Source organism: Syngnathus typhle, linkage group LG4 (assembly GCF_033458585.1).
Source record: "Syngnathus typhle isolate RoL2023-S1 ecotype Sweden linkage group LG4, RoL_Styp_1.0, whole genome shotgun sequence".
Classification (NCBI taxonomy): domain Eukaryota; kingdom Metazoa; phylum Chordata; class Actinopteri; order Syngnathiformes; family Syngnathidae; genus Syngnathus; species Syngnathus typhle.
The window spans coordinates 6,174,497-6,187,638 of NC_083741.1; the positions used below are offsets into that span (position 1 = coordinate 6,174,497).

General features: G+C 45.7%; 2 non-coding genes across 2 annotated transcripts; both read left to right on the forward strand.

Annotated features, from left to right (window-relative positions):
* The first annotated feature begins 6,856 nt into the window (after nt 1-6,856).
* trnah-gug (transfer RNA histidin (anticodon GUG)) lies at nt 6,857-6,928 on the forward strand. Its single transcript has one exon. It is a non-coding gene; the product is annotated as a tRNA-His (tRNA).
* Nucleotides 6,929-12,288: 5,360 nt separating this feature from the next.
* trnah-gug (transfer RNA histidin (anticodon GUG)) lies at nt 12,289-12,360 on the forward strand. The gene has a single exon. It is a non-coding gene; the product is annotated as a tRNA-His (tRNA).
* Nucleotides 12,361-13,142: the final 782 nt, after the last annotated feature.

The following is a 13,142-nucleotide window of genomic DNA, read 5'->3' on the forward strand; positions in this document are numbered from 1 at the left end:
CGCTGACCATCGACGGTGCTGTGGTGGAGAGAGTGAGCAGCGCCAAGTTCCTGGGGGTGCACATCAGTGAGGACCTCTCCTGGTCCACCAACACCGCATCACTGGCAAAGAAAGGCCAGCGCCGCCTGTACTTCCTGCGGAAACTCAGGCGAGCGAGCGCTCCTCCGGCCGTCATGACTACATTTTACCGCGGCACCATTGAGAGCGTCCTCTCCAGCTGTATTGCTGTTTGGGGTGGCGGCTGCACTGACTACAACTTGAAAGCCCTGCAGCGCATAGTGAACACGGCTGGTAAGATTGCTGGTGCTTCGCTCCCCTCCTTGAAGGACATTTACACCTCCCATCTCACCCGCAAGGCGACCACGATTGTGAGTGATGTGAGTCAACCCGCTCACTCTTTGTTTGAGCTTCTGCCCTCTGGGAAGAGGTACAGAAGCCTGCGCTCCCGCACCACCAGACTCTCAAACATTTTCATACTCCAGGCTGTTAGGATCCTGAACTCGCTCCCCCGTTCTGCGTAGCGTCCTGTACTTTTACTGTCTGTATGCACACTGGCTCTTATTTGTTGTGTTATCTGTTTATTTATTATTTATTATTACTCTTATTATTTATTGTTTGTGCCTTCTTGTTTTTTATATTGCGTCGTTTACTTGTATGTCTATCGTGTAATATGTCTTGTCACCGTGGGATAGAGAAAACGTAATTTCGATCTCTTTGTATGTCTCGGCATGTGAAGACGTTGACAATAAAGCAGACTTTGACTTTGATACGTCTTGTATTAAAAGAGATGTTTTTTTCAATTTTAAAAATCTTCCCTGGCTCCTTTTCTGTCACTTCTGCTTAAGATACTGTTAAAATCCCCTCCCAGAATTAGTGGTGCGTGACCCAGCATGTGAGACTACAGGCTTTCAAAGAGCTCATATCTATCATGTTTGTCAATAAAACCATAAATATTTAAAAGGTTAAATTCGTGACCGAGTAATGTTAGGTTTGCTAGCAGTGCTTCACCACTATGCTCCTGTTTAAAAGAATTCGGGGGTTATTTATTACTAATAATAAATAAATAATAATTACTAATAATAAAATAATATTAAATAAAAAGGGTATGCCGCATTTTTTAATTAAAATCATATGGGCCTTGAGGGTTTTTAAGGAGGATAAGACACTGAGTGCTCTAATCTTGGATTATACACTTCTAACATTGATGGTTAATAGGGTTCGTGTCATTAGTATAATACTCCTATAGAGGGTCTCATATTTGTTGTACTAAGTTCATTTTGTTTTTACTTGTTAATCACTTCATTGGTTCTTTTGTTTGAGATAAAAGAACCAGTGAAGTGGGTCTCATATTTGTTAAGTTATTTCTTTTGACAGTAACTCCCTTATTGCGGTACCACAGGCAGAGCTTGGCCGCCGGCGACCTCTCCTGGTTGCGTCTGGTGACGTTCTCTCCCTCAACCTTAAATTCATGGTATTGCGGCTTTTGGGTGTCGATTGTAGGCATATATTTAAAAAGGAGATTTCATTTGGTGAGTCGGAAGGGAATACTCTGGACTCATCCAGCTCACTATCTGGGCTCCCAGGCTTTCCTCTCTCCTCTGACGTCGACAGCGATTCAGAGGACTGTTCAGATGTGAGTCTTTTAGCTTTTGTTTCCAAAATACCGTTTTTTTCCGTGTATAGTGCGCAAAATTTAACTAATTTATTGTCCTAAAATCAGGGGTGCGCATTATACATGGGTACAAAAAAATTTTTAATTATTATTTTTTTTTTTTTTAAGTCCCAATGATCGTCACACACGCAGGGAGGCAATGGGTCCCATTTTTATAGTCTTTGGTATGGTCTTAACTAGGCTGGATGTAATTTATTTTGTTGGCGTTGATTTCTCCGACTGCCCGTAAACGCACCACCGCGCACGGGAAAGAGGCGGCTCTGTATGGGAGAGACGTTGAAGAGGAATAAAAACACCCTTGGAAACCAAAACTTGCCCCTCGCCGTGACTCGGAGCCGCAACAAATGTTTCGGATTTGTGTAGGGTACATTGTGACAGACAGCAAACTAGCAGGTGATCGAGCGAGCGTCTGATACAAGAGCATTGCAGTCGTATGGAGCGTGTTTGAAGTGAACAGCAGAGAAGAAAGGAACAAGGCAAAGTGTTGTGAAATAAAATATTACCTGTAATACGGATTTAGGTAGAAAACTGAACTCTCGCTCTTTATATAGCTGACGTGTCTTGCGCATCCGTTCTGCGCATCTGTAATGGCGGCCTCCGTATGATATCCGGTTTGCGTGTGTGCGAGAGCGAGAGAGAGCGAGGGAGAGAGCGCGAGAGAGAACGCTCAACCGTAGCGCGCCGCCGACCGCCCAACTGCACCGCGCTGGTCGATTAGTGTGACAGAGCCGTCGCTGAAATTTAGAAGATATTTTTAATGTCCTGATGTACTTTCTAAAATTTAAGTGGACCTCAGTGCGCACTGCGCAGGGAGCTTAATTTGGTGCGGTCGCGCAACCGCAGCGCGCCGGGCGCTCACTGTCGCATTGCTTAAAGAGCGCCTTTGTGTTTTAGTCTTAACACCAAAGGAACAAGGCAAAGTGTTGTGAAATAAAATATTACCTGTAATACGCATTTTGTTATTTGCTGATTGAAACTGCTAATTAAACTGTGAATTGAAACTAATAGGAAGAAAACAACTCTCGCTCTTTGTATAGCTGACGTGTCTTGCGCATCCGTTCTGTGCATTTTATTTCACAACACTTTGCCTTGTTCCTTTCTTCTCTGCTGTTCACTTCAAACACGCTCCATGCGACCGCAATGCTCTCGTATCAGACAAGGCTTGCTCGATCACCTGCTCGTTTGCTGTCTCACAATGTACCCTACACAAATCCGAAACATTTGTTGCAAAGATTCGTCCGATCCTTTCGACCGGTGATGCGGAAACTATTATACATGCGTTCGTCACGTCGCGCCTGGACTACTGTAATGTACTATTTTCGGGTCTTCCTAAGTCCCGCATCAAAAGTCTACAGTTAGTACAAAATGCCGCTGCAAGGCTGCTCTCTCGGACAAGAAAATTTGATCACATTACCCCAATACTAGCCAACTTACATTGGCTTCCGGTCCATTTAAGATGTGACTTCAAGGTTCTTCTATTAACCTATAAATCGCTGCATGGCTTAGCGCCTTCATATCTCGTCGACCTAGTTGTTCCTTATGTTCCGTCTCGTAACCTTCGTTCGCAAAACGCTACCCTTTTAGCGACACCGAGGGCTAAGAAAATGTCTGCAGGCTCTAGAGCATTTTCTATTCGGGCTCCAGAGCTTTGGAATGCCCTACCAATGGATATTAGGACTGCTACCTCAGTAGAAACATTTAAGACACGTTTAAAGACACATTTCTATGACATGGCCTTTAACTAACCTGTAGTGGCCGATTCGGCTGGAGTTTGTTTTCTCTCCCTCTCCACCCCCTCCCTCCCCCCTCCCCGGCCGGGGAGGTGGTTAGGTGGTACCCATGCTGACAGCGGCTATCTGGATTCTCGTGGCCAATTCAGGATAGGGGAACTGCAGCTCAACCTCCTCGAAGAGCACTGCCAGGACAATTGAGGGCTCCTTTCGGCAGCCCTCTGCTGTGACATGGACATCCACTTTTTATTTAATTGATTTTCATGTTGTATCATTTGTGCCCTCTCTGCATCCATTTCAACCTGGTGATCCTGAAAGGGGGATCCTTCCATCTGTGGTCCCTTCTCAAGGTTTCTCATTTTCCCCCTGCTAGGGGTTTTTAAGTTTTTCCTTGCCCTTTTGGGAGCTTAAGATCAGGGGATGCTTTGAGAATAATTGTCAATTTCTGTCTATGTGAAGCCCTTTGAGACTGCTTGTGATTTAGGGCTATACAAATAAACTTGACTTGACTTGACTTGGCTCCGAGTCACGACGAGGGGCAAGTTTTGGTTTCCAAGGGTGTTTTTATTCCTCTTCAACGTCTCTCCCATACAGAGCCGCCTCTTTCCCGTGCGCGGTGGTGCGTTTACGGGCAGTCGGAGAAATCAACGTCAACAAAAAAAATTACATCCAGCCTAGTTAAGACCATACCAAAGACTATGAAAATGGGACCCATTGCCTCCCTGCGTGTGTGACGATCATTGGGACTTAAAAAAAAAAAAAAAAAAAAAAATTAAAAAAATTCATAAAAATTGGGTGCGTATTATACATGGGTACAAGCTTTTTTCCAGCATCAGCATGCCATTTTTAGGGGTGCGTACTATACATGGGGGCGCACTATACACGGAAAAAAACGGTATTTGTTACCATCATTTTCCTTCACCTGTGTAATTTTTCTCCCGGCCTTCAGTTTGTTGGCAAAAGACTTTGGGCACTTTCTGTAGAGATGATCAGTTTCTCCACAGAGATTGCACTTTCTGCCATTACTACACTCTTCAAAAGTGTGACCAATTACTCTCCATTTCCGGCACACAGTATAAAGTATACATCTGTGTCACTCCAAATCATTAAATCCATCGATCAAAATTTTCGTCCTTTATGTAAACAACGCCGCGTGAGCGCTGCGCTGCTGACGTCGGACTCGTCATAAATTGCAGTCCAAATTATTCCACAGGCCCATATAATTATAAACAACAATTTTATCAAACAATCTCTGTCACTCCAAGTCATTAAATCCCGTGATCAAATCCCTTGTCCTTTATGTAAACAATGGCGTGTCAGTTGCAGTTCAAATTACAATAATCCCTTGCTACTCATTTTTGAATTTTGAAAATTTGTGAATAATTTCACATATAAGTCACTCCTGAGTATAAGTCGCCCACCCCCCCACCCAAACTATGAAAAAAATTTTGACTTATTGTCTGAAAAATACGGTACTTTTTTTAGATGTATTCTTTCACTGATTCTTCAAGATGATGTATTTGGTCAGAATGTTTGCCGTTTTATGTGATTTTGCCTCATAAAATGAATAAACATCTTTCATAAATCTGACCTGCAGCCGCTGAAGTGATGGAAACGGTTATTCAAAATAACAGTGTCGTGTTTAATGAGAGTCACTGATAGTAGTTTTTTTATGACATTTTTTTTAATGCTTTTAATTAATAAATGCATTTGTTTTCAAAAAGCTTTTTTTTCGAATATCCATGCTTTACTACCTACTAAATGCCAAAACCTTTTATGCAATGACCTTTACATGTATATTTATATCATTTGCATTTATATTTATATCATTTATATTACTTCACTTTACCGGAGTCAAATTCCTTGTTTGGCACGCTCAAACATGGCGAATAAAAACTCTTGAATCTTCACTCAAACACTACATCCATCTGCTCCTGGTTCGGCCCCCCGGTCCAAATTTAGAACCCAATTCGGCACGCAAGTCAAAAGTTTGCCCATCCCTGGTTTAGACGCATGTACAATGAATGCATCTATACAATTACGCTGCTGCAAACACAGGTTAACGCACTTGGGTCGAAAACCTGCTTCAATGCTATTTCGCACCAAGTAATAAACTGCACGTCAGTGAATTGAGCACCGGTTGAGGAAGTAGTCCGGAAGGCAAGCTTCAGCAACAAATAGAGTTTTTAGATTCAACAATCTGACAGCACCCTTCAACAAGGATGGGATGTGGACCCATGCGTGAAAAGGACAACGGATTAGCAATGCATCACCTTAACCCAGGGGTGGGCAAACTTTTTGACTCGCGGGCCGAACTGGGTTCTAGATTTGGACCGGAGGGCCGAACCAGGAGCAGATGGACGTAGTGTTTGTGTGAAGTAATATAAGCGACCTGTAAAGGTCATTGCATAAAAGATTTTGGCCTTTAGTAGGTAGTAAAGCATGGATATTCCAAACAAGTTTTTTGAAGACAAATGCATTTATTAACAGCATTAAAAAAAAAATCACTAAAAAACTGCTATCGGTGGTTCTCATAAAATACGACACTGTTTTTATGAATAACAGTCTCCATCACTTCAGTGCCTGCAGGTCAGATTAATGAAAGATGTTTATCTTATGAGATCACATCAAACGGCAAACATTCTGACCAAATGTATCATCTTGAAGAATCGGTGAAAGCATACATCCAAATAAAGTAATCAAAACTGCAACACGGTTTAACTCACAAACATCTGGTAACAGAGGTGAGGACGTCGGGAACGTCGAGCCAAATTGGTCACTCTTTTTTTACTTACTTCTTTTCTTCGGGCCACTCATTTTAATGGAAGGATTCCAGGGGAAGGTTTGTGGGTGGCTTTAGCGTAAAACGGTATCTGAAAGCTCAGCGCGCGAATTGCAAGAACGCCGTCGTCACAGCCCACGCTCTAAATTTGGGGCTGATACAAATAGAGCGCGAGTGCGCCATGTCCGTACTACTGAGTACACGGCTTCTGGTAGTAAATGCGCAGGCGAGCGCTTCCCCATCTACTGGGGAAACGCAGTCATTGCAGGCAATATGACCAAAAAATCTTTTAATAATACAATTTATTCAGGGTTTGCGGGCCGGATTAAACGGTCCCGTGGGCCGGATGTGCCCCGCGGGCCGTAGTTTGCCCACCCCTGCCTTAACCTCTCGGCCACCTCACCTGTGCGTTGATGTTTTATGTTGATACGATACAGTATGGACGTTGTGCCAAGCTGGGAACCGAAAAAGAAGTAAGCCACAAAAGAAGTGACACTGTCAATAAAGAAAAACGTTTTTTCAATGTTGTCTCACCTCAGGTCTTTGGGATCATCAGATCTGCACAGTCATCGGATAGTTCCACAAACATTTCAATATTCTTTCATGGTCTGCCAATGTGCACTTGCTGAAGATCTTAAACGTTTCCAACATATTTAAAGCTATTGTATGTAGGCCATGATCGTATAGTGGTTAGTACTCTGCGTTGTGGCCGCAGAAACCCCGGTTCAAATCCGGGTCATGGCAATACCAAATTACCTTGCTGAACTTCTCTGCTGTTCACTGTTGTTGAACTGTCTTCCGTTGGACAATTACAATTTTCCACACACTTGTCTACAATCGATAGGCATAACTTGGAGGGTGAATGGGTCAATGGATAGTGCACCAAGGCAGATTCAGATAATGTTGCCTGTAATTTAAAACTGTGGCTTCTGGTTGACATATAGACCGATAGTCTCAGAATAAAAACATACTACACCATCACTGGTTATAGGTGTTTACTTAGGCCCGACACCTGGGGCTGGTATCGGGGGAGGATGTTGGAGCTTCGAGGGGAAGGCGGCTGGCATACAGGAGTTTAAATGCACAATTTAAAAAGACTGCAGCTTATTGCTATCTGATCAATTAGCTCCCCCCACCGTCTGTTGTCTTCCGGGATAGAGCACGCTGGCGTCAGATTTGTTGACTGCCGCTTCTGTCCCGGACCGTGTCTGTTACTTGTTTTTCGTTTTCCCGTTTTCAGTGCACCCGTCTCTTCTTTTACTTTTCTCGTGTTGTCTTCAGTCCACTTCGCATTCCTGCAGCTCCGCTCTCACCTATCTGTTTCCTCTCCCTCGGACTACCAGCTACGTTAGCCAGCTAGCCAACAGCCAACTGGCCAAAACCACCACCGGACCCTCCTGCCTCCCGAGTCTGAGCCTGTGGCCGCCTGCTGTGGACTCGACGGCAGCTCTGGCCTGGCTCTCTGGCCTTCCGTCCGGCAGTCTCGGGCGACGGGCTCCACTCCCTGCGGGCTCGCCAACCGTGGCTCTGCTGTGTGCCGCCGTGGTGCGTTGGGGCCTGCCGTTCGAGTGGGTGCAGTCGAGGTCGACGGGCATCACCACCTGGTCCACTGCTGCTTCCACACGAGGCTGGGATGCTTCGCCGTCGTCGCTACATCCGGACCGGCACTTCCCCGATGGCTCACCCATCTCCTCTTTTTGGACTACCAACCCTCCGTCACCCCCACCTCCCGTACAAAGGCCCGTACTGCCAACTTCAACAACCTCTGCTCCCGCCCCTCCTGCTCCTCCATCCATCTCCTTCGCACTGCTGACCGATGTCCTGTTATTAACTATATCCTATTGTCTCTCCCCCCCACCCATACGCCCCCCTTTTTGTTCCCTGTAAAGCGTCTTTGGGTCATTGAAAAGCGCTATATAAATTGAAGGTATTATTATTATTACAATTTATGCAGGGGTTTTGGTGTTGGCAGAATTGGGCAGGCGTTGGTGCTGGATGGTGTCGCTGTGAGAGAGGGTCGGTCCTAACCAGGAGCTTGAGAGTGAGGTATTATGCTGTCATAATTGTCTGATGCCTTTACGTCACATCACATATCCACAATTCTGGAGTAAAAACATTTTGACAAGGTTTTTTTCTATGTGTAATGTTAATCATGCATAAATACATTGGTGAACCATCAGGCAAGATTAGGCAGACATTGGTGCTGGATGCTGTCTCTGTGAGCAACACTGTAAAGTCAAAGTCAAAGTCTGCTTTATTGTCAATCTCTTCACATGTTAAGACACACAAAGAAACCCAAATTACGTTTCCTCTATCCCACGGTGACGAGACATAGCACACGATAGACATACAAGTAAACGACACAAAATAAAAACAAGAAGGCACAAACAATAAATAATAAGAGTGATGAATTAATAATAAATAAACAAATAACCCAATAAATAAGAGGAGAAAAACGGAGTAATGGAGTGGTCTGACAATAACTTGACATGTCTGTGGCTTTGAAAACTGGGCAATATAACCATCCGGAAAGGGAAGTGTTCCTCTTTTTGTGTCAGATCAACAGCAAAATCCTAGTGTCTCAAGAACACCCAGCCCTAAGTTTACAGTCACCCAGAACTGCAACCAACATATGCAGCAAAGATTCTCTTTGCTGCTTACTCCCGCTTACTCTTTTTAACATAAAGAAATAGACACAGCGTCGGGGAATTGAACCTCGGCCGAGGCTTAGCTAAAACAGCCTGTTGCATTTTGTTAAAGATGTCCGTCGTTGCGCAAGGAAAACAAAGATGTGGAGTAACAGGTGGTTCTTTAATTGCAAGATTTTGGGTTGTTTACTGGCGGTCAGTGCACAAGGCACTTCAGCAGATGAAACAACAATGTCACACTCCAGATCAGAAGGCTTTATACTGACCAAAAGCAGGAACTCGGAAGGGAATGGGAGGGAAGGAAAAACATGTCCTTATAGGGTAGACATCTGTTCTGTTATCACTTGAATATCCAGTTATCCACTGAATGTTTTGTGACTATGTGTCATGGAACTTAACTGAGCTCTGTGTACCGTGTCTGTGCTCTCTGCCTATGTGTAAGTGAAAGTCACAAAGCTCTGTGTGCTGTGTCTGTGCTCTGATTGAGCAACTATGTTTGGATAAATTATTTACACATTGATTGATATGATGAAGTATATCACTTTGTATAAACTAATAAGAGTATGCACACATTGCTGTTGCTCCCTCTTCAGGCCCTAAACTGATCTCCATTGAATTCCATCCATTATGTGTACCGAGGGGGGTGGGGGGGTTCGTGGGGGTGCTGGAGCCTATCCCAGCACTCATTGGGCAGTAGGTGGGGGACACGTTGTAACTGGTTGCCAGCAAATTGCGGGGCACACAGAGACAAACAATCATTCGCACTTGCACTCACACCTATGGGCAATTGCGAGTACTCAATCGGCTGACCAAGCATGTTTTTGTGATGTGGGAGGAAAACCCACGCAGGCACGGGGAGAACATGCAAACTCTTCACAGGGAGCGCCAGATCACAAGTCAAAAGTCCTTTTATGATACAAATGGATTTGCTTTCATGTCAAAGTTCTACTGCAGGTTTGTTCGGTCCTCCCACACAACGGGACTTCCTGCAGCACAATATACATACTCACCTCTCCCCACAACTGCTCTGTCAACACGTCTATCATCGTTGTCACCCACTCTCTCTCTTGCAGAGGCCGCGCCCGCACTCCAGATCCGCGAGGAGGGAGTGCGCCAGATGTTATGGAGACAAAAGACCAGGAAGGCACCGGGCCCAGACGGCGTGTCACCTTCCTGCTTGAAAGTCTGCGCTGAGCAGCTGGCGCCCACCTTTGCACGGATCTTCAATTGTTCTCTGGAGCTGTGTGAGGTGCCCTCGTGCTTCAAGAGCTCCACCATCGTTCCAGTGGCCAAGAATCCCGCCATCACAGGTTTGAATGACTATAGACCCGTCGCACTGACATCTGTGGTCATGAAATCTTTCGAGAGGTTAGTGCTGAACCACCTGAAAGAGGTCACGGGCCCCCTGCTTGACCCCCTCCAGTTTGCCTACCGGGCTAACAGGTCAGTGGATGATGCGGTCAACATGGGACTGCACTACATCCTGCACCACCTGGACACCCCAGGAACGTATGCCAGGATCCTCTTCGTGGACTTCAGCTCGGCGTTCAACACCATTGCTCCTGACATCCTCCAACGGAAGCTCATCCAGCTCGCGTGCCTTCCTCCGCCTGTCAGTGGATCACCAGCTTCCTGACCAACAGGAGACAGCGTGTGAGGCTGGGGGGCATCACATCTGACAACCGGACCACCAATACTGGAGCCCCTCAGGGGTGCGTCCTCTCCCCACTGCTCTTTTCTCTCTACACCAATGATTTCTCCTCAGGTGACTCTCCTGTGAAGCTCCTGAAGTATGCAGACGACACCATTCTCATTGGACTGATCCAGGATGGTGATGAGACTGCGTAGGAGGTGGAGCGCCTGGTCCACTGGTGCAGCCAAAACCATCTGGGGCTGAACCCGCTCAAGACCGTGGAGATGACAGTGGATTTCAGGCGAGACCCTTCACCACTTTTACCCCTCACTATCCGCAGTAATACTATTCTCTCTACAGACACCTTCAAGTTCCTGGGAACCACAATCTCTCGGGACCTGAAATGGACGGGCCACATAGACTCTGTCCGGAAGAAGGCCCAGCAGAGGCTGTACTTCCTGAGACAGCTCAAGAAGTTCAACCTGCCGCGAGAGCTTCTGAAGACCTTCTACACTGCCATCATCCAGTCTGTCCTCTGCACCTCCATCACTGTCTGGTTTGGATCGGCCTCCAAACAAGACAAGCACAGACTGCAACGGACAATCAGGACTGCAGAAAATATCATTGGAATCATCCTCCCATCTTGTACCTGTCCAGGACCAGGAAGCGTGCAAGGAACATCTCTACAGACCCTTCTCACCCAGGTTTGAACTACTCCCCTCCGGACGGCGTTACAGAGCTCGGTACGCCAAAACCAGCAGACACAGAGACAGCTTCTTCTTCCAGGCTGTTGCTCTGATGAACTCACACCACTCTTACTGTGCAATAACATCCTGCTCTCCGCACCTTTTTTGAATTTGTCGACACTGTTTGTACTATGTGTCCTCTCTGCATGCATTGCAGCCTGGTCATCCTGGAAGATGGACTTTCCCACCTGTGGTCTCTTCTCAAGGTTTCTCATTTCCCCTAGCTGGAGTTTTGAGTTTTTCCTTGCCCTTTTGTGAGTTTAAGATCAGGGGATGTTTGAGAATATTTGCCATTTTTCACATGTCCTGAGTGTTGTTAGTCACCTAAATGTTGAACAGAGGGTGTGATTCACCGAAGTCAAATTCCTTGTTTGGCACGCTCAAACATGGCGAATAAAAACTCTTGAATCTTGAATCTTCACTCAAACACTACATCCATCTGCTCCTGGTTCGGCCTCCCGGTCCAAATTTAGAACCCAATTCGGCACGCAAGTCAAAAGTTTGCCCATCCCTGGTTTACGTAGACGCATGCACAACGAATGCATCTATACAATTACGCTGCTGCAAACACAGGTTAACGCACTTGGGTCGAAAACCTGCTTAAATGCTATTTCGCACAAAGTAATAAACTGCCCGTCAGTGAATTGAGCGCCGGTTGAGGAAGTAGTCCGGAAGGCAAGCTTCAGCAACAAATAGAGTTTTTAGATTCAACAATCTGACGGTACCCTTCAACAAGGATGGGATGTGGACCCATGCGTGAAAAGGACAACGGATTAGCAATGCATCACCTTAACCTCTCATCCACCTCACCTGTGCGTTGATGCTTAATGTTGATACGATACAGTATGCACGTTGTGCCAAGCTGGGAACCGAAAAAGAAGTAAGCCACAAAAGAAGTGACACTGTCAATAAAGAAAAACGTTTCTTCAATGTTGTCTCACCTCAGGTCTTTGGGATCATCAGATCTGCACAGTCATCGGATAGTTCCACAAACATTTCAATATTCTTTCATGGTCTGCAAGTGCACTTGCTGAAGATCCTAAACGTTTCCAACATATTTAAAGCTATTGCACATAAGCCATGATCGTATAGTGGTTAGTACTCTGCGTTGTGGCCGCAGCAACCCCGGTTCGAATCCGGGTCATGGCAATACCAAGTTACCTTGCTGAACTTCTCTAATGTTCACTTTTGCTGAACTGTCTTCCGTTGGACAATTACAATTTTCCACACAAGTCTACAGTCGATAGGCATAACTTGGAGGGTGAATGGGTCAATGGATAGTGCACCAAGGCAGATTCAGATAATGTTGCCTGTAATTTATAACTGTGGCTTCTGGTTGACATATAGACCGATAGTCTGCCCTGCAGACCCTACACAGTCTTGCCAGTAAATCTACATATCTGAAGCCAGACCCCAATATCCCGCATGAACTCGACCAGTGCCTGAACTTGGTCACAACCTAGACTTACAAATGAAATATACATGGAATAAGACCAGAATAAAAACATACTACACCATCACTGGTTATAGGTGTTTACTTAGGCTCGACACCTGGGGCTGGTATCGGAGGAGGATGTTGGAGCTTCGAGGGGAAGGCGGCTGGCATAGAGGAGTTTAAATGCACAATTTAAAAAGACTGCAGCTTATTGCTGTCTGATCAATTAGCTCCCCCCACCGTCTGTTGTCTTCCGGGATAGAGCACGCTGGCGTCAGATTTGTTGACTGCCGCTTCTGTCCCGGACCGTGTCTGTTACTTGTTTTTCGTTTTCCCGTTTTCAGTGCACCCGTCTCTTCTTTTACTTTTCTCGTGTTGTCTTCAGTCCACTTCGCAATCCTGCAGCTCCGCTCTCACCTATCTGTTTCCTCTCTCTCGGACTACCAGCTACGTTAGCCAGCTAGCCAACAGCCAACTGGCCAAAACCACCACCGGA